The following is a 19,469-nucleotide window of genomic DNA, read 5'->3' as shown; positions in this document are numbered from 1 at the left end:
ATCGTTTTTGATGGCTGCATAATATTCCATGGTGTATATGTGCCACATTTTCCCTATCCAGTCTATCGTTGATGGGCATTTGGGTTGGTTCCAGGTCTTTGCTATTGTAAACTGTGCTGCAATGAACATTCGTGTGCACGTGTCCTTATAGTAGAACGATTTATAATCCTTTGGATATATACCCAGTAATGGGATTGCTGAGTCAAATGGAATTTCTATTTCTAGGTCCTTGAGGAATCGCCACACTGCCTTCCACAATGGTTGCACTAATTTACACTCCCACCAACGGTGCAAAAGTGTTCCTGTTTCTCCACATCCTCTCCAGCATCTGTTGTCTCCAGATTGTTTAATGATCGCATTTCTTATGTCATTCTCTGGGATGTTTCAGCAGCACTGAATTGCCTGATCTCTAGAGAGGGGTTGGGTTCCTCTGTGAAACTCTTGGGGCCTGGTGCTTTTTAGAAGAAAGTTCTTTTATGATTTTCTCTTCATTATTTTCCCTATGGAAATGATTCTGTTTAAACTTTTCTGGGATCAGTTTTGTAAATATTTTCCTAAACAATTATGATTTTCTTCCGGTTGTATTTGCCCCTTTAGGCGTCAGTGAAATGATCCCCTGTGACTCTTCCAGTACCTTTGGTTCCTGGGGCTCTTTCCGTCTCAGTCACTCCTCTTGTTTTTCTTGATTGGGCTAGTGAATAGTTCCCGTTTTGTTGTTACTTTTCTTCAAAGATTCAGCTTTTGAAATTTTAAATTAATTATCTTTATTTTTCTGCTTTTTAAACTCCCCGCTTCTTGCTAATAATTAACAATCCCTTCTACTTTTCCTCAGTTTACTTATCCTTTTTTCTAAATGTTTGGTGTGAATGCGTGATTCAATTTTATCATTCTATTCACACTTAGTTTGTACTGAAGAGCTGATGCCCAGGCTCTGTTGAGACACAGTTTCCTTATCATTGCTGTTCAGAAGTTCTGCCGTTTTGGTTTGTATTTTCTTTTTGGTTCGAGAGTTTTTCAGGAGCAAGTTTTAAGATTTCCAAGTAGCAAGTCTTTTGATTTCCTGATTTTGTTGTTATTCCAGTTTCAGTTGCATCTTGGTGAGAGAATGTTCACTGCTCCCTCTTGAACTTTTGGGTTTCAGGAGGTTTCTTATGTTCCTAATGTGGAGTCAGTTTGCATCACTCCTCCCCTACTGGGGCTTGAAGAGAAGCCCGGGTTTTTGTTTTGGGTCACAGAGGTTTGATGTGTATATCAAGCACGTTTACCACCTTCATCGTGTTATTTAGGTCATGTGTAACCCTTACGTAGTTTTCGTCTCTTCCTCTGTTGTGGACCAAGGGGAGTGAATTAATGTCTACCATTGATGCATTGCTGTCTGTTTCTCCTGGCTCCTGTGCATGTTGGCTGCCATGTTACTTGTTGCATAGCTATTTATAACGGTTACATTTTTATTCTGAAGTGCATACATTAGCAACAAAGTGCCCTTCTCTCTCTCATTTCTACTTGTCTGACTGTAAGATCATGACTAGCGCTTTCTTGAGTTTGGACCTGCTTGGCATACCTTTGCCCATTACAAAATTTTAACCATATCGAATTATTTTAAATGTGTCTCTTATACGACATGAAGTTAGATTTTGCTTTGTGATTCAGTCACAGAATCTTTTCTTTTTCTTGCCTAGTGCAGTATACTAATGTACATTTATTGGTAGGTCAGCTCCATTTGTCAGACCTCAGTCCTGTCGTGCTTTGTGTGTGCATGTGTTGTTAAGTCTTTTACTCTGTGGTCCATTTTCTTTTCGTTTTAAAAATTTTAAAAGAGTTCTTCTTATATTTAAGAGAGTCTATACTTTTGTCTCTATGTTACAGTATCTCACGTAATTTGTAAATGCCTCTAGTACTCCGTGTTGAGAGGGACCGTATATTAAGTAGCTTTGGTGGTAGGCAGAATAATGTTCCCCCATTCACCCAGTTAGCCACACTCTAATCCCTAGCACCCATGAGCCTGTTATGTTACGTGGCAGAAGGGTCTTTGCAGATGTGATTGAAGGATATGGATCTCAATGTAGATTGATTGTCCTGAATTACCTGGGGAGGCTGAATATAATTATCTGAGTCCTGAAAAGCAGAGAACATTCTCCAGCAGGAAATGAGAGCTGTGTAGTTAAGGGGAATGTTAGAGAGGTCCCAAGAGTGAGGAGGATTTGCTGATCCCCAGATGCAGGGACTCCAGGGGCCAAGGTGGGACTGCAGGGGCCAAGGTGGGACTCTAGGGGCCAAGGTGGGCCCCTGCCAGGAGGGAAACAGGGCCTCAGACCTGCAGCCACAGGGACCTGGATTCTTCCCGATATCCAAGTGACTTTCCCAGTCTCCACGTAGGAACATGGCCCAGCCGGACTTCTGACCTACAGAAGCTGTGAAAGAGCAAATTTGTCTGTTTTAAGGTGCTACATTGGCGGTAATTTGATGTGGCAGCAATTGGAAATTAGTACACCCTCTATGAGTAATTACAAAATTAATGTATTTTGTTTTCTTCCTCCCATCACCAATTTCAGATGACAGTGGTACCTTTCTCAGTGTTTGCCTTTATACTATTAAATCTTCCTGTATTTCTCTTACTGAGATGTCAGCTTTAAATGACATCCTGTGCCTCCAGTTCTTACTAATGAGGTGAGGGAGGGGCTGATTGTTGTACCTCACTCCGCCTGGTCTCATTTACCTCCCAGGTGTCCTCAGCTGAGTCATCACTCGTAGTCAGGGCCTGTCTGCATGCTGTTCTGTCACCGCAAGCTCACGTGTGCTTCAGGCTTAAATCCAGTACTGGTAAACATATTCATAGTTCATGCTCACTGACAGCGCTTTGGATGGCATTTCCTGTCGGCTTTTGATTGGCTGAGGTTTGTCTTGAAGGTGTTTTTTCAGAATGGTGGGTGGGGACAGTCCCTAAGTGCTGCATATTCAAAGCTGTGGCTTCTTGGCTTGTGGGAGGGTTTGAATGTTGCTGAAACCCTTGGTTTGGGCCCGTCCTTTCAGCGTCTTGGGGGTGTCACCTCATTGTCTTTCGACCTTGAATGTTGCTTCAGTGCAACCTGTGGTCTGGCTGGTTTTTCCTGCCTTTATACGTTATTCCCCAGCCTCCCTGCTCCCGTCCCTTCCCCTCCCCTGCCCTCCCCTCCCCTGCCCTCCCCTCCCACCTCCCTCCCTCTCTCCCTCCCTTCCTCTCTCTCTCTCCCCCCTTGGTCTTTATTTTCTCCTCCCTCTCTTGCCCTCCCTTCCTCTCTTCTTTCTTTTCTATTCTTTTCTCCTTTCTTTCTTTCTTTCTTTCCTTCTTGCTTTCTCTATTTCCTTTTCTTTCTTTCTCTTTCTCTCCTTCCTTCCCTTTCTCTCTCTCTTTCTTTCCTTCTTTCTCCTCTCTCTTTCACTTCATTTCACTCTTCTTGTCTCTATCATTTGTGATACTTTAAAAATTGGATTATTTGGTTGTTGTTGAGTTGTGGGAATTTCTTATATATTGTGGATGTTAATCCCTTAAAAGACACATGAGTTGCACATGTTTTCTCCCAGGTTGGGAGTGACCTTTGTGCTCTGTTGATAATGTACTTTCATGTACAAAAGTTTTTAATTTTGATAAAATCTCATCTGTCTATTTTTTTCTTTTCTTGTCTGTACTTTCGTTGTCTGTCATAGCCAAGAAATCATTGCCAAATTCAATGTCATGCAGCTTTTTGCTTATGTTTTCTTGTAAGAGGTTAATAATTTTAGTGTGTGTTTGAAGGTGAGGATCCAACTTCATTCTTTTGCATGGGGCTATCCAGCCTTTCCAGCACCATTGGTTGAAAACATGATCCTTTTTCCATTGAATAGTCTTAGCACCCTTGTTGGCGATCATGTGACCATGTATACACCATGGCTTATTTCTGGACTCTTTATTCTATCGGTCTGTAGATCTGATTTTATGCTCTGCCATACTGTTTTGATAACCGTAGCTTTGTAGCAGGTTTTGAAATCAGAAAGAATGTACCTCCAAGGTTTTCTTTTTCAAGATTATTTTGGCTGTCGGGGTTTTATTTTTTCATTTTAGAATGCATTGTTTTTTTTTTTTTTTCTCCTGGGCCAGTTCCTTGTAAGAGTCCTCACTGCTCCCTTCTCAGAGAGGTAGGGAATGGGGATGTAGGGGACCCAGTAGCTTTCCAGAGTCCTGTTTTTCCCCTGCAGTCTTGCCATGGAGGCAGACTGCACATGTGGCTCTCTTGATGACTCTGTGTGTGGTACCCACTCTGCTGCTTGGGCCTGCAGACTGTTCAGGAGGCTCCTGATGCCAGCCCTTCTCATCTGGCTCTGTTGCTGGTGGTGTGACAAAGAAAGCATCTGAGTTCTGGGTCAGTGACCATGATCAGGGAGCGCATTTCTGCAGGTGCTGCCCTGCACCCCTTCCACCGCGTGTGCCGCCTTGCTTCCTCCTGCGTGGGCCCTGCCTGCTCTCTCTGCCCTTGGTCATAGCCCTCACTGTGCTTTAGGGCCTGCAGATTATATTTATTTCCTGCCTTTTCTAAACGTGAAGCTTGGGTTTTTAAACTTTTTGTTAATTTGGTAGCAGTGATGTGGGCATTCTCCTTGTTGTTTTAATTTATTTCTAGAAGGAAATAGGAAAAAATATGCTAATGTTTGTAGCCATGCTTACACTCAAGGTCAGCTTCCTCACCTTGATAACCTTCTAAGGTTGTGAACATTGAAAAAGGAAATATGGTTCCAATGCCTCCTTTGGTGGCTGCACACAGTAGGCACTTAGCAAAGACACATCCGCACCCCTGCCCTCCTGCCATGACAGTAGGGCCTCCAGCCCGCTGAGCTTGACCCCATGAGGCTTTAGTGGATGTGTACCGGGCCGATGGGGGTGGCTCAGGGCTGTGGCTCTCAGCACCACGGACAGCGCCTGGCCAGCTGTGCTTGGCGACTCCTATAGAGGATGGCTGTCTGGCATTTGCACTCTGTCCTGGGTGGTGCCTTGTCTCTGGGCCCTGAAGTGGCAGCATCCTGTTCTCTGGCCACACATCCTACCCAGCCTTCGTGCCCTGCCCCGGCCTGTTTTTCTCCAGGTCTCTCTCAGCTGCTGCTGCCCAGCCTGACCCTGGGTTGTTCTCCACGCACACTGACCCCTGGTCCTCCTGCCTCCCCACCCTTAGGTCCTGTGGCCTCTGACTCCATTCCTGTTTCTGAGGCTCCCATGGGAAAGCCACCTGCATGAAGGGGCTCTCCTTGGTTCCAGGCAGGACTGGGGCCAGACTTTCCCTGTCCTGTGGTGGGTCCCTGTGCACTTCTCCAGAGCTGATCCCACCTTCTCTTGAGGCCCTTCCCTGCCCCCCTCTCTCCTTTTCCCTAGACCTGGCTCGGCTTCCAGCACAGTGGTGAGGAGCCTGAACCTCGGGCCCCTACTGCCCGCTGCCTGCTTCCTCCACCCTGGTGGAGGGCTGGGCCCACTCCATGGTTGACCTCCAGTTTTGCCATCTGTGGAAGGACAGAAAAGTGCTTTCCACACAGACCTGGGAGCTCACTGAAGTGATGGCCACTGGCTCTAGGCAGGCCCTGGTGAAGGAGCGGCTTTCCTCCAGATTGAAGTGTGCTTAAGTGGATGGGGCCATAGTCCCTCCTCCTTATGGCCTGTAGGTGACAGTGGTGGCCCTGCTTCTCCTGGCCATGGTTGGACCTTCTCTCTGCCCTCGGTCCCTGCCTGAGGGCACAGCATGACACCTGGGCTGTGTGCAGCTGTGCGCAGGGGCGGGGGCGCTCCCTGCCCCATGCCTGTGTGACTCAGGCGGGTGGCATCTTGCTGTTTGCTGCTATCATTCTGGGGAGAAGGGACTGGCGGGCAGTGCTGGCAGCTGGACAGTGGGCAGAGCCCGGCCTCCCGGGGAATGGTAGAGGTTGGGATGGAGGCAGTCCTGCAGGTGGAGGCGGGAGAAGGGGTGTGTGTTGCTGGCTTTCTGACCGCTTATTTGTGTTATTAGCGATGGGCGCTTCTCCACTGCTGATTCTCGGCGCGGTCTCTGAGGTGCCTGGGGGTGCCTGGTTGGCATTCTGCTTGATGTGGAGTTGAAGTTGCCATAACAACACGGATTCATGTAACTGCAGCTCCCCAGCTGGGCCCTCCTCCTCCTCCGGCTCTCTGTGGCACACACGGGCACACAGGCTCACACATGCAACTCGGATGCATATGCGTGGGGCCCACCCCACACGGAGGCTGCACAGGGCTGGTGCTGGCAGGGGTGCGTGGGCCTGGGCACGGCCAGGCCTCCCCCTCCCCGGTGCTGCGCTGCTGAGCATCTGGCTTGTGTGTGAGGGGGTGTCAGGTACCCGTCGGAGGAGGAGGTGGTGGCCTGCTCACCAAGGGGACTGGGCGCCATGTGAGAGTGGGTGTAGACATGAGCTGTGGCCTGAGTCAGTGTCTCCCACACGCAGAGTGAGCGGCGGCACCCGCGGCGCTGCCTGTTTCTGATGCTGAGGTGAGCAGCGCCTGTTTTCTGCTCTTAGAGGCTGGCCCAGGACGCCGGGCTGCAGGGAGGCGACTGTGCTTGCCCAGGTCACCTGGAGTTGGGGACTTGCTTGCAGCCTGGGACCAGCACTCCCGCCAGAGGAAACCGGAAGACTCTGGTTTGCCCTGCAGGGCTCCTGGTTTAGGTGTGTGGGTGCTGGCTCCCCTGGGTGCTGCCCTTCTCCTGCTCCACGCCAGGCCCCTCAGCACTGCCGGGCGCCTGCCTCTGCTTCTGGGGCCTCCTAGCAAGGGCGCCGAGCTCCAGGACACGCTCCTGCCTGTGCCACCGTTCCTGAGCCCACTCTGACCTCCACCCTTGTGCTTGGCAGGGGGCGCTGATAGGTTTTAGCAAGGGGAGGCCCCATGGTGTGCTGGAAGGGGGAGGCTGGAGGCTCCCTCACCACCGACAGGAGAGCCTTGGGCAGCTCACTTCCCTGGTCACCTGCTGCCTGGCCCTGGGACTTAGCCGTTCTTCCTGGAGCTGGCAGGTGCTGGTCACATGGAGGGGGCTGAGATGTGGCTTTGGGCTGCCCATGGCCTGCAGGTACTGGGCCGGGCAGATGCTGTGGAGACAGGAGTTTCCCCAGTGCTCCGGGAGTCAGGGGAGAAGGCCAGGCAGGATGCCCATGGGCAGCTTCTGGTGCTGATTCTGAAGGTGATTTGGAGTCCAGCAGCGGGGCCAGGGCAATGCCGTTACAGCCCTGATCGGCTGCTGAGGCCTGGCAAGCTGTGCCTGCTTTGAGTCTGCAGTGCTGGGACTGAGGCTGGAGCCAGGGACTGCTGGGGGGACGCTACAAGACCAGCTGTGAAGGCGTGTGTGCAGGAGCATGTGTGTGGGGGTGAGGGCGAGGAGGGAAGGGCATTGGAGGATTTCCTGGCATTTTCCCTCTTTATTATTTTTTAAAATGACTTTATCGCACCTTCCAAACAGCAGTACCCATTCCTTGTGGAAAGCTCAGACCACGCCTCTCAGCAGATGACGGTGGCAGCCGCTGTGGGCCGCCCCTGGTGGCCACTCAGGCTTTCCTGGAGAACTTTCTCCTTCCAGTCTGTCTTCTGTTACAGGTATTTTACCAGACTTCAGCCTCCCCACGCAGCTTGTTTGCACGCTGCTGTTTCCCCCTGCGGGAGGCGGGACTCGGGGTTGCAGCAGGGGCCTCTGCAGGGAGCCCACAGTCTGGCTGGGGAGCCCTGTGGAGGGGCTGCTTTGAGAAGTGGGGTGGCCCTGGTTAGGTGAGGGTGGGTGGGGTGGGGTTAGGATGCAGCGTGACAGGGGCACATCCCCTCAGGGCCTGTCCCCTCTGCCTTCCGTGCAGTTCGGCCAGCAGGAGGCTCCGCAATGCTGTCAACCTGTCCTTGCCCACAGAGCCCCTGGTGAGCGTCCTGGCCGCACCCTCCCTGCTCTGGGGCCTCCGAGATGCTGTGAGCCTGTCCTGGCTCACAGAGCCCTGGCCCAGCTGTGCCGTCCCTGCCCTGGGCCTTTGGCTGCTGTGTTTGATGGTGCCTGGAAGGAGGAAGGGGCCGTCGGCCACTGGTGGGAGCCCGGGCTCTGCATCTGCCTGCGGAGGGCAAGGCTGGCCTCCCCGGGGACGTGCCGCAGGCTCTCTGCTGGTTCTTTGGTCTGTGCCTCCGTTCTCTCCTGTGGAGCTGCTGGGAGGAGGGAATGAGCTCGGTGCCTTACGACAGTGCCTGGCGGCATGGTGAGCACTGGAGGAGGCTTGGCCTGGATGTCCACCCACCTGCCCACACTCATGTGATTGTGATCTGGGGGCTCCTGGTGCAGAGTCGGCGGTGCCAAGTGTGTGGGACCCATGGGTTCCTGCCCTCTCCTCCAGTGTCACTTTTCTCTGCTGGGGACAGTGGCACAGGAAGGCCCTTCAGACCCTGGGGAGAGGGGGATTGGATGCTTCCATTTCTTCGGGGACCACAGAGCCCTGCTTGGGACAAGTACCTGCTGAAGGTTTAGCCAGATTTGGGTGGGGGCACTGGGGCATCCCCCTGCTCTGCCAGGCCTGCATCAGCAGCCTGGAGCCCTGGAGCCTTGGAGGTGGCAGCAGCCACAGGCCCCTCCCATGAAGCTGGAGCCCTGAGCTGGGGCCCTGCACCTGACCTGGGGGCCTGGGCGGAGCACTGGGGGCTGTGTCTGTCTGGTGGGGCCGCTCTTCTCTCTTGCATTTCTGAGCATTTGCTGTAAATGACCTTGGACGACACGTGGTGCTCTGGGACTGGCACCTGCCCGTCAGGCAGAGAAGGGCTTTCAAGTGTGTGGAAGGACTTGTGGCACTTTGAACCCTGAAAACTGAATTAGGAAACGGAGGTGTAGGGACAGGTGGGCCTCCCAGGCCCCGCCCCCACCATGCCTCCCCCGCCCCCTTCCTGGCCACGTTTAATTTAGAGGTTGTGAAACCACTCTGTTTTCTCAGACAAGCACCTCTGGGCAAGCCTAGCTAATCAGCCTGCGGCTGCTCTCCCTACCGGCCCGCCCCAGGCGTGAGTGCGCCACAGTGCAGTGCCGCTGCTCACCGGGAGGACGAGGTTGGGGCCATTTGGGTCTGGGGGTGAGGAGAGGCAGCCACCGGGAGGCTCACCCAGGTGGGGTGCCCACTCTGTGGTGGATGGTCTGTCCTTGCTGGCAGCGGCTGGCCCTCTGAGACATGCCCACTGTACAGATGAGGAGACAGGCTCTTGAGGCCGAATCTGCTGCCGCGGTGCTGAGCTGCTGCGGGCTGGGGCCCCTGCTCTGAGGGTCCTCTGCAAAGGGATGCTGCTGGCCTGGCCCCCCCGGGGCTGGCATGAGAGCTGCATGAGAGCTCCAGGGAGGGACCCAGTGCCCTGTGAGCCCGGTGACCACAGCGTCTGGTGCTGGGAAGGGTGTCTGCCTGGGCCTTGGGTGGTGAAGGGTGGGCTACCGGGTTGTCAGAGGAGCTTGCACTCAGAGGCTGCAGTGGGACCAGGGGTGCGGGGCCTGTGGTGGGCTCTTGGCAACACGCCCATGCACCTTGAAGCACCCACGGGCAGTAGCTCAGGGGCTCCCCGTGGCCCAGCAGGAGCAGCTCCTGAGGTCGTCTCCCGGTTACCGCTGAGCAGCGTCTCATCTACCTTCTGGCTCTGTGGCTTTGTGGGTTCTGAGCATTTCCTGTAAGTGACCTGGGACAACACGTGGTGCTTTGGGCCTGACTTCTTACCTTGAGTAGCGAATTCAAGGCTCTGCTGTCACATCTGGGAGAACGTCACTTCGGCATTTAACAGATCTCTCTCTAGTCTTTCTGCTGCGCGTATGCACAGGTGCTGCGAGTGTGTTTAGCCCACAGCAGGACACGCAGCTCCCCACCGTTCTCTGTGATGAGTTCTGACAGCGGCATTTGCCCGAGCCACGAAGGTGCTCTAGGGCATTTCCACCCCAAGAGGGTCCCTCGCGCCCCCCGCCACGCCTCTCAGTTCTGTCACTCACTGCAGTTTTGCCTGTTCTAGAATTTCCTGTAAATGGCATTGCGCAGCATAACTCCGGCCTGGGTGCCTTTAGCTCAGTGAACTGTGGGTGTGGCGTCCGGGCCTTCTCCCTTGTGATGCTGGGCGGTGTTCCCGGGTGTGGACAGACCGCAGTGTGTCCCGTGTCCTGGCTGTTCGGGGTGATGGGCCCAAGGCCGCTGTGACTGTGGTGTATGGGGTCTTGGGGCCGCGCATTTCCAGCTGCCCTGTAGGTGCTGGGGGTGGCATGGCTGGGTTGGGGGCTGCTGCATCTTCATCAGAAAGGGCCACACAGTACACCCCGTGTGTGGTTTCTTGTGTGGGATGGCCGTGTGACGCACACGCGCAGCCTTTCACTTCGGCATCTTCTGAGCACTTACCCACATCGCTGAAGATGCATGTTTAGACCCTATTTAGAGTTGCTGCATGTTATGTAAATGTGTAGCGTGGTTTACTTAGTTATTTATTACTGAGTCTTTAGGACGTTTCCAGCTCCTTGTGTTCTGTTTACGGTGCTTCCAGTTCTGGTAGCTTCTGTCTGGATTCCTTGGAGCAGAGCTCGGGGGGGGGGTGCAGTGGAGGGGGTTCCCCCGCCTGATGATTTTGCAGGGGGCTGTGCTGCTTCGTACCCCCACAAGCTGGGCCTGAGGCTGGGGCCGCTGTGTGCCCCCAGTTACCCGCCAGCACTCACCCGACGGCAGGCACTGGAGTCCTCTGGCTGAGGTCGGCCTTCCCGTGGCTTGGGCTGATTCTCACGCTGCTGGGGCTTGCCTTCCTGCACACGCCGCTGACTTAGTTCATGTTCCGGTTGAATGTTTTTAAAAATGAATTTGCAGGAGGGCTTTGTTTATTAAGGATACGCTTTACCATGTTTGTCGCAAATATGTTTTTGCTTTATCATTTGCCTTTTAATTTTGCCAGGTTGCATTTTAAATGGTAGAAGCTCCTTTTTAGTATGCCGCCACATCTGTTTTCGTGTGTCTGTGTGTGAGGGTAACGTTGCTTCTCTATTTGGTAGGTGTTTTCCGTGGGGCTGTCTTAATGTTTTACTCTTGGTTTACGTGTCAGTGATTTAACCCTTTCGTCCATCTGGGGTAGATTTTGGGAAACTTGTGAGATACGCTGGACTATGTTTTGTCCCAGGTCACCTGTGGGTTTGTGTGACACTGGACGAGGAGTGTCTGGGGAGGACATAAGAGGACATGCTCCTGGAGGGATCGGCTCTGAGCATGCTGCCGCGGCCCCCGTTGACGGGGAGGTGCCAGGGTGGGAACAGCAGAGGGACGGGACAGGAGGGCGGGCCTGAGGTGTGGGGCTCTGCCGGCAGCTGCCCTCTGCTTCCCGTGTGACCTCAGGAGTGCTTCCCTCTCTCCCTGAGCCCAGGGTCCTGTGTGGCTCTTCTCTGCCCTGCCCGGGTTCTGCTGATCCGCCTGAAGCTGTTAGCCCTGGGGAAGGGCAAGGAAGGGCTGACCTCTGTGCTGGGGTATCCAGTGGTGGCTCGGCACCCCCTTCCCTTGCACTCCGGGGCCCGTGTCTGCCCCTCGGGCTTACAGCCCCATGCCTGGGCCTGGGAGTCCCATGTCTGGCTGGCCCTCCAGCTGGCCTTGTCTCCCTGCCGCTGCTTCTCCAGAGCATGGAGCCTGTCTCAGTCCATCAGGCGCTGAGCTGGCTGGTGACAGACGTTTGTTTCTCATTTCCCCAAAGGCTGAAAGCCTGAGGTCAGGACGCCGGCAGGGCGGCTCCAGGGCCTCCTCCAGGCTGCAGGCTGCTGACCTCTCACACGTGGTGGAGAGGCGGCGGGAGCGCTGTCTGGGGTCTGTTTGATACGGGCACGCATCCCACGGCTGAGGGCTCAGCCCTCATGACATGCTCACCTCCTATGCCATCACTTCAGGGGCAGGATTTCAAAGTGGGGCTTTGCAGAGGACTGGAACATTCGGACCATAGCAGCGTTCACTGGGCTCCAGGCTCAGCCTTGCAGCTCTCCACTTCCCTGCAGGGGAAAGCAGGGCTGCAAGACACGTGCGTCTGCCTGTGTGAGAGACACCTTCGTCCCGTTCTCTCTCCTTCAGTAGCCCTGCGGGGTGCAAATTGCGCCCCCATTTTGGATTGTGTAGATAAACTCAGAGAGGTGGAGCTGCTCTCTCAAGGTTGCATGCGGGTCAAGGTCTGCACCTCCGCAGACTGCTGGGATCGTGTTTGCCTTGCTTTATAGCAGCTGGTCCAGCTTGTGAAGTCTCCAGACCAGGGGACCTCTGTTCTACCCGTGGACCTGGAGGGGCAGCCTGAGCGAGGAGGCCCTGCCTCCTGCTTCTGCCCTCCTGATTTGGGGTTCTCTGGGCCCAGCCCACCCTCTTCCTCTCCTTGCATCCTGCAGGCGTCCACACATCTCTGTCATTTGGAACCCCAGCCTGGGCCTGTGCTGGAAGCCAGAGCTCCTCATGGGAGCCAGCCAGGCCTGGGGAGCAGGCTGCCTCTTGCTGCTAGGAAGCCGCGTCTCCTGGGCCTCCGTTGCCGTGACTGGGGTCTCTGTGCGGCGAGGCTGGCCCGGCAGCGGAGAGCTGGTGGCATCACAGGCACGATTTTCGTTTTCAGTGAGCCACTTGCTTTGCTGATTGAAAGGTCAGACCTCTGAGACAGCATGCTGTGCACGCTGTGGCAAGTTGGACGGCGGTCTTCATGGGAGGTGCTCCGAAGGCTGCCCAGTGGGCGGAGCTTTCTGGCAGCTGCTGCCAGGCCCGCTTTGCCAGCCCCTCGGAGCTGAGGAAGCTGGTACCCAGCCCCAGGGCCCATCCTGCCAGGACCTGCCCCATCCTCTGCCAGTCCAGCTTCCTTTCCTGTGAAGACTTAGGGACACCACCGCACTGCTCTGACCACCGTGTGTGGCGCTCCTCAGCTGCCACCCGCCCTCCCCAAGGGCACTGCTCCACTGCCACTCTGTCCAGCACAGGCCCTGGGTGTGCGCCCCTGTCCTCATGGTTGCCGGGAGCAGCTGGGAGCCTGCCCCGTTCTCACGGGCATCCAGAGGCAGATGTGTGGCTTGTCCCTTGCTGCACCCCAGTGTTGAGGACAGGAGCAGCACATGGCAGGCTCGGAGCACACTGTGACCAGTGGGGCCGCCCCATGGGAGACCCACTTTGGTTTGGGTACTGTGGGAGAGTGCTGTGGTCAAGGCGTGACGCCCCTACACTTGGGCCTTTTCTTTCCAGCAAGCGTGCCTCCTCCCTGGGGAAAGGGGGCAGGAGCTAACAGTGCTTGGGCATCTGCCTGGCACTGGGTCCCCAGCGGGTTCTGTCAAACGTGGATTGGTTTGGTGGCAGCAGTCGGATGTGTGTGCGGGGTCTTCCCAGGGCAGCCCCGAGGCCAGTGCCTGTTCCCCAGGATGAGCGGAGTCTCTCCTCCTTCTGCTGAGCCCTGCCCCCCGCTGCCCCTGGAGCCTTCTCAGAGTCTCTTTCCCCTTTTCAGGTGGTCTTCCTTTCAGAAAACTCTCCTGGGGCCATAATTCATGCATTTCCCACTTCTGAAGTGATTTGCCTGGAAGCCAAGTCCCAGTGAGTGAACTTTAGTCTTTTTTTCTTTTTCTTTTTTTTTTTTTTGAGGCAACGTTTTGTTCCATCTCCCAGGCTAGAGTGCAGTGGTGTGATCTCGGCTCACTGCAACCTCTGCTTCCCCGGGTTCGAGCGATTCTCCTGCCTCAGCCTCCCCGGTAGCTGGGATTACAGGCATCTGCCACCACACCGGCTAACCTTTGTATTTTTAGTAGAGACGGGACAGGCTTTCACCATGTTGCCCAGGCTGGTATTGAACTCCTGACCTCAAGTGATCCACCCACCTCAGCCTCCCAAAGTGCTGGGGTGACAGGCCTGAGCCATGTCGCCTGGCTGAGCTTTCGTCTTTGTTTTCCTGATTGATGCCTCCTGGAGACTTCCCCTTTGCTCCACACACAAGTGTATTACCTGGAGCCTGGGGTGTTTCTTCTTGTTGATATTTTAATCCCATGAGGACACTGCTGGCTGTGCTCTGAGCCCTTGCTCCCCGGCCGTCCCTCTCCCTGCCCCCCAAACCCCCCCGCCTGCCTCCCTCTCCTGTGTCTGCCCCCTTGCCTCTGCCTGGAGTGGGTGAAGCCGTCTTCTTGCATCCTGGAGGTCTGGGTACCGCCCCCATGGGCGGCAGGCGGGTCTCTGGTAGGTTTCTGTGCCCAGCCCCTCCTTGCCTGACTCACCTTCTCTTGCCTGTGACCAGGTCGCTGTGTCGGAGGCATGGGGGTGGAGGTGCCACAGAGAACAGGGGCCAGAGTCCGTCTGCTGTGGGATGGGTTGTGGTCTCAGGGTCCCGTGGAGCCGTGGGCCTGCCAGGCTTTCTTCCTGGAGGTTGGCAGTGAGCCTTGATGTTGTTCTTGATGCCAGTGTCCTGGTTTCTTGGGCAGGGGGTGTAATGGTGGGAGTCTGGATAAGCCATGCCATCCTGCTGCCAGCCTCCCAGGTGGGTGTTTTCCCTACCTCCTCTCTGCCAGCTGCCAGTCTGTGTGAGGCCCAGCTGGACCTTAGAGACCACCCAGCTGCCCTTTGAAGGTGGCAGCACAGCCGGGCCTGAGCCCACTCCCATGGCCCTAGCCCAGGTTGCACCCTGTGGCACCTTCAAAGACCAGATGTTTTTTTTTCCTAAGGGAGCTGCACCCAGTTCCAGCCCGGGCTCACGTGCCTGCCGCCTCATCCTGCAAAGCCTCCCTTCCTCTCTCCTCGTGACACCCAGAGACAGAGGGTGAGGGAGACACAGACACAGTCCAAGAGAGAAAGACCCACTCAAGGGTCTTAGCAGACAGGCGACAGGGCGGGTAGGGTGGAGGGGCAGAGGGAGGGAGCGGAGCAAGGAAAAGTATCCAGAAGTCAGGGCAGGGCCTTGGCCAGGAGGCCACAGAGGAGGCCCGTGGGGAGGCAGCTGGGAGAGGCAGTAGGGCAGGAGACAGCATTGGTGGGGTGGCCTCAGCACTGGCACCAGGCCCTTCCACAGTGTGGGCTCAGCTCATCCTCCAGCATTGCCGTTAAGGCCATTTCATGGAGGAGGGGCACGGAGGCTAGGGAACGTGCCAGGGGCCATCCAGGCAGTATCCCCTTTGCTCCTGCTGTTCGTGTGAGGGCTGAGGAAAGTCAGCGCCCACTCTCCGCCCTGCAGCCTCTGTCTGGCCCTGGGGCCTGGTATCTCTTCCCCATCCTTCCCAAGCCAGTGCCCCAGCCCTTGAAGAGGGGTCCATGTGTGGCTGCTGTAAGGCTGTCGTTCATGGCTGCCCTCCGTGTCCCAGCCCCTCCAGCTCTTCTCTCCTCCCTCCCACTCATTCTTCACTTTTCTCTCATTCTTTCGACAAATGGTGTGGAGCTCCTCCCGCTCTGCGGCTGGATGCCTCGTCCCAGGAGCTGAGGCTGCAGAGAGCTCGCCCAGGGCTCATCCTGCGTCTTCGTGCGGCGGAGTTGCCGGGGTCAGGCTCCGTGGCGGGTCCTTCAGTCTGATCTCTCCCCTGAGGTCAGATCCTGTGTTCAGATCCTGTGCCCATCCCGTGCCTCCAGTGAGGTGGCTTCTCCAGGTTACTGTCTGCCAGGCAGCACTGAGAATCCACCCCTGCTCCTGCAGCCTCCGTCTCCATGGTGGATGGCAACCCTGTGCTCCCGCTTGCTTAGACCAGGATCGCCTCACGTTTCCTGGAAAGGGCCAGACTGTAAATATGTTGATGTTCACAGGCTTTAGAGTGTCTGTTGCGGTACCCAGCTCTGCCCCAGGGTACAAAAGCAGCCCATACACAACTCATGGATGAATGGGCGTGGCTGCATGCCAGTGAAGCTTTACTGCAGATGCCGGCGGAGCGCCTGTGGGCTGTTGTTTGCCAGCCCTCGGCTTAGGCTAAAAACTTTGTATTCGTACTCTTTATTTTAGAGTTGGGGTTTAGCTCACATATGGTGAGAGACACATATCTTAAGTATACAGCCTGACAAATGGTTATAGGTGTGTCCACCCCAGAACCACCACCTTGAACCAGAAACAGAGCGTCTCCAACACCCACAGGGCACCTCTCCAGCCCAGGACCTCCTCGCAGGGGTGACTGAGTCGTAGCTGTCATCGTTAATGAGTGTGGCCTGGTTGTTTTGTGATGTCAGGCTTATTGAAGTGTCATGTATATACAGTAAAATTGGCTCTTTTAAGTGTGCAGTGAATTTTGATAAATTTATACAGTTGTGCAGTACCATCTACCTCTATCAAGGTAGAGGACATTCTGCCATCCACAATGTCTTCTCCTGCCCCCTCGCAGTCCATCCCCACTCCCACTCCTAGACCCTGGCAGCTGCTGACCTGACTTTGGTTCCTGCAGGTTTTTTTTTTCCTTTCATGGAAGAGTTTGTGTATTTGGTATGACTTGTTTAAATGTTTGATCGAATTTACTCTGAAGCCTCTAGGCCTGGGGTTTTGGTTAATGGAAAGTTTTTAACTACCAATTCAATGTATTTAATAGATACAAGACTGTTTAGGTTTGTGTCCTTCAAGGAATTTGTTGATTTCATCTACGTTGTTGAATTTATGGGCATAAAGCTGTTAGTAACCTTCCCTCATTATTCTTTGAACGTCTGTAGGATCTGTAGTGATGTCCTGCTGTGCCTGTGAGAAGCAACTTTGTCAACTGAAAGTGGAGTGTGTTTATGCAGTTCCTTTTGCTTTAGTCTGACATTTCCAGTCAAAACGCTGTTTTCCAAAGGTACTTAGGTCAGCAGCGTTTGAAGATGTCACTCCATTGTCTTCTGGCTTGTGTGGTTTCTGAGGGAAAGTCAGCTGTGATTCTTTTCTTCATTTCTTTGCATGCAATTTGTATTCTTTGTTTGGCAGCTTCAGGATTTTTTAATCTTTGGTTTTCATCAGGTTGAGTATGATATTTCTATGTGTTTTTCTGTCTTCTTTTTTATTTAGTATTTATTTTGCTTAGTATCCTCTGAGCTGGGTTTTTTCGTTGCTGTTGTTTTTGAGACAGGATCTCACTCTGTCACCCAGGCGGGAGTGCAGTGGTGCTTGGCTTACTGTAATCTCAAACTTTTGGGCTCAAGTGATCCTTCCACCTCAGCCTGCCGAGTAGCAGGGCACATGTCATTGTGCCCAACAAATTTTTAAATTCATGTTTTTGTAGAGGAGTCTTGAACTTCTGGCCTCAAATGATCTTCCTGCCTTGGCCTTCCGAAGTGCTGCGTTTACAGGTATGAGCTACTGTGCCTGGCCTCTCTGAGCTTTTTGGGTCTGTGGGATGCTACTGTCTTAGTTTGTTCAGGCTGCTGTAACAGAAATACCATAGGCAACAGAAATGTGTTTCTCACAGTTCTGAAGGCCGTAAGGTCAGCCAATTTGGTGTCCTGTGAAGGCCTGTGTCCTGGTTCATACATGGAGCTGTCTATCTGTGTCCTCACGTGCTGGAAGGGAGAAGGGTCTTTCCAGGGTCTTATTTATAAGGGCACCGATCCAGTGAGAGCTCCCCCTCCATGATCTCATCACCTCCTAAAGGACCCACCTCCTAACACTGTCAGGTTGGGGGTAAGGATTCCAGCCTTGGAAGACACATTCCTTCTAGAACGAATGCCTTTATTCTTTCTGGAAAATTCTCTGCCATTGCTCTCTCCCTCTTCACCTTCTGGGATTCCAGTTAGACATTTGCTAGAACGTTTGGTAACGTCTGGTTGGTGCTGGCCTTCTGTTTTTCTTTTTCACTTGTCTCTGGGTGATTGCAGGCTCCCTGGCTCTTCCCTCCTGGTGGTGTTCAGTTGTGGACGAGCTCCGTCAGCCTTCTCCATTCCTGCCTCGTGTTTCTAATGTTGCGTTTCCCTGTGACCCTCTGTTAGCTTCCATTTCTCTGCTGAGCTTCCCCGCTGCCTGTGAATTCTGTCCATCTTTTCTGGGGTCTTTCACATGTAAGTCATTTATTTTACATTCCCTGATGTTCTGACCTCTCTTGAGTCTGGCTCTGCTGATTGTCTTGTTACTTGACAGTGGTTTGCTTTTTCTGATGTTCTTGTACGTGCTTTTTGATTGATTTGATTGATTTTGACTTCAGACATAGGACTTCAGACTGAGATAAGTAATACAGGTATTGATCGACTTACCACCTATGCAACTTACGACCATTCGACTTTACGACCACAATCGCTAGCCACGACTGCTCCGCGTCTGGCAGCGCAAACGTTGCCCAGCTGGGCGTACGACAGTGCGGACCAGCTTCCGGCAGCACTACCATCTCCGTGTGCACCATTTCAACTGTACATATAGCCTACTCAACTTACGACCAAATCGTGTCACGACCGGTCCGCAGTTCCGACCGTGGTCATAAGTTGAGCACTAGCTGTATTTATGCTGAGAAATCCATGTCCCTTATGCTAGGCCGTTTTTGCGGGGGTTGGGTCCACCTGGTCAGAGGTTGGCCTGGCTTTGGGTTTTGTTGCTGCAGTGTTTACCCTCAGTGTATGACCCAGCTGCAGATTGCTCCAGTTACTTTGTGTTTAGGGTGGGGTGGGTGTTCCTGCCCTACCCCACAGCACTGTCTTCCTCCTGTGCCCATGCTGTGGATGCAGAGGCGGTCTCTCCCCATATTCTTGCCCGTCCTGCAGCAGTAGGTTCATCTCCTAGCTGTTGGGAGCCCGGGAGCTGTGGGGTTGTCCCGTGGCAGCCTCGGTCTCAGGCAGGCCTGGTCTGGGGAGTGGGGCTTTTGTAGTGACCCTTCCCTCTCCCTGCAGCAGTCAAACTCTGCTTGAATCCTCTGCTGCTCTTTAGAGGAGAGTGTTTTCTGCCTTTCCTGCACTCCTGCAGTGGGCCCGGGAAGTGTCCTGCCCCTTTTCCAGGAACATAGTTTTGTTTTGTTTTGTTTTGTTTTTTAACAGAGTTTCACTCTGTTGCCCAGGCTGGAATGTGTAGCACAGTGTCGGTTCACTGTAACCTCCACCTCCCAAGTCCCAGCGATTCTCCTGCCCCAGCTTTCCGAGTAGCTGGGATTACAGGCACGTACCATCACAACTGGCTAATTTTTGTATTTTTAGTAGAGACAGAGTTTCACTATGTTTGCCAGGCTGGTCTTGAACTCCTGAACTCAGGTGATCCACCTGCCTCGGCCTCCCAAAGTGCTGGGATTGCAGGCGTGAGCCACCACGCTCTGCCGTAAAGTGTGTTTTTACCCTTCCTTAGCCACTGTGGGTGTTGACAGATCACCTGGGGCCACAGGGCTCAGCCCTTGCTGCTGTTAGCCCATAGGCTTGGCCTCTTATTCCTCAGGGGAGAGGGGATTCCTGCTTTTCAGCTGCAGGGCTGCCCGCCTCTGTGCTGGCACCTGCACCCCTGGTGTCCTGCCTTATCCTGGGCTAGTCTTTCTCTTGAGCTGCCGATGGGTCCACGGAGAAGGGCTTGTGAGTGGATGTGGCTGTAGGTGGCTGAATTATTCTTGCCTGCCTGTGTGGCCCCCGGG

At 54.1% G+C, this 19,469-nt stretch overlaps 1 protein-coding gene and 1 long non-coding RNA gene across 8 annotated transcripts in view; both read left to right on the top strand.

Moving 5' to 3' along the window:
• LOC116534288 overlaps positions 1 to 3,164 on the top strand; it is a 4,069-nt gene extending 905 nt beyond the window's left edge. Inside the window, exons 2-3 of the long non-coding RNA XR_004261658.1 lie at positions 392 to 2,238; positions 2,279 to 3,164. This is a non-coding gene — a long non-coding RNA (uncharacterized LOC116534288). The remainder of the gene's footprint in view (positions 1 to 391; positions 2,239 to 2,278) is intronic.
• The window catches only part of TSNARE1 (t-SNARE domain containing 1), a 133,200-nt gene that overhangs the window by 15,109 nt on the left and 98,622 nt on the right, over positions 1 to 19,469 (top strand). The gene's annotated exons all lie outside the window — the stretch shown is intronic.

This window comes from Sapajus apella, unplaced genomic scaffold (assembly GCF_009761245.1).
Source record: "Sapajus apella isolate SASKATOON/1434 unplaced genomic scaffold, GSC_monkey_1.0 scaffold3, whole genome shotgun sequence".
Taxonomy (NCBI): domain Eukaryota; kingdom Metazoa; phylum Chordata; class Mammalia; order Primates; family Cebidae; genus Sapajus; species Sapajus apella.
Note: the sequence above shows the minus strand (reverse complement) of the source record. Positions and strands in the feature narration are given on the sequence as shown.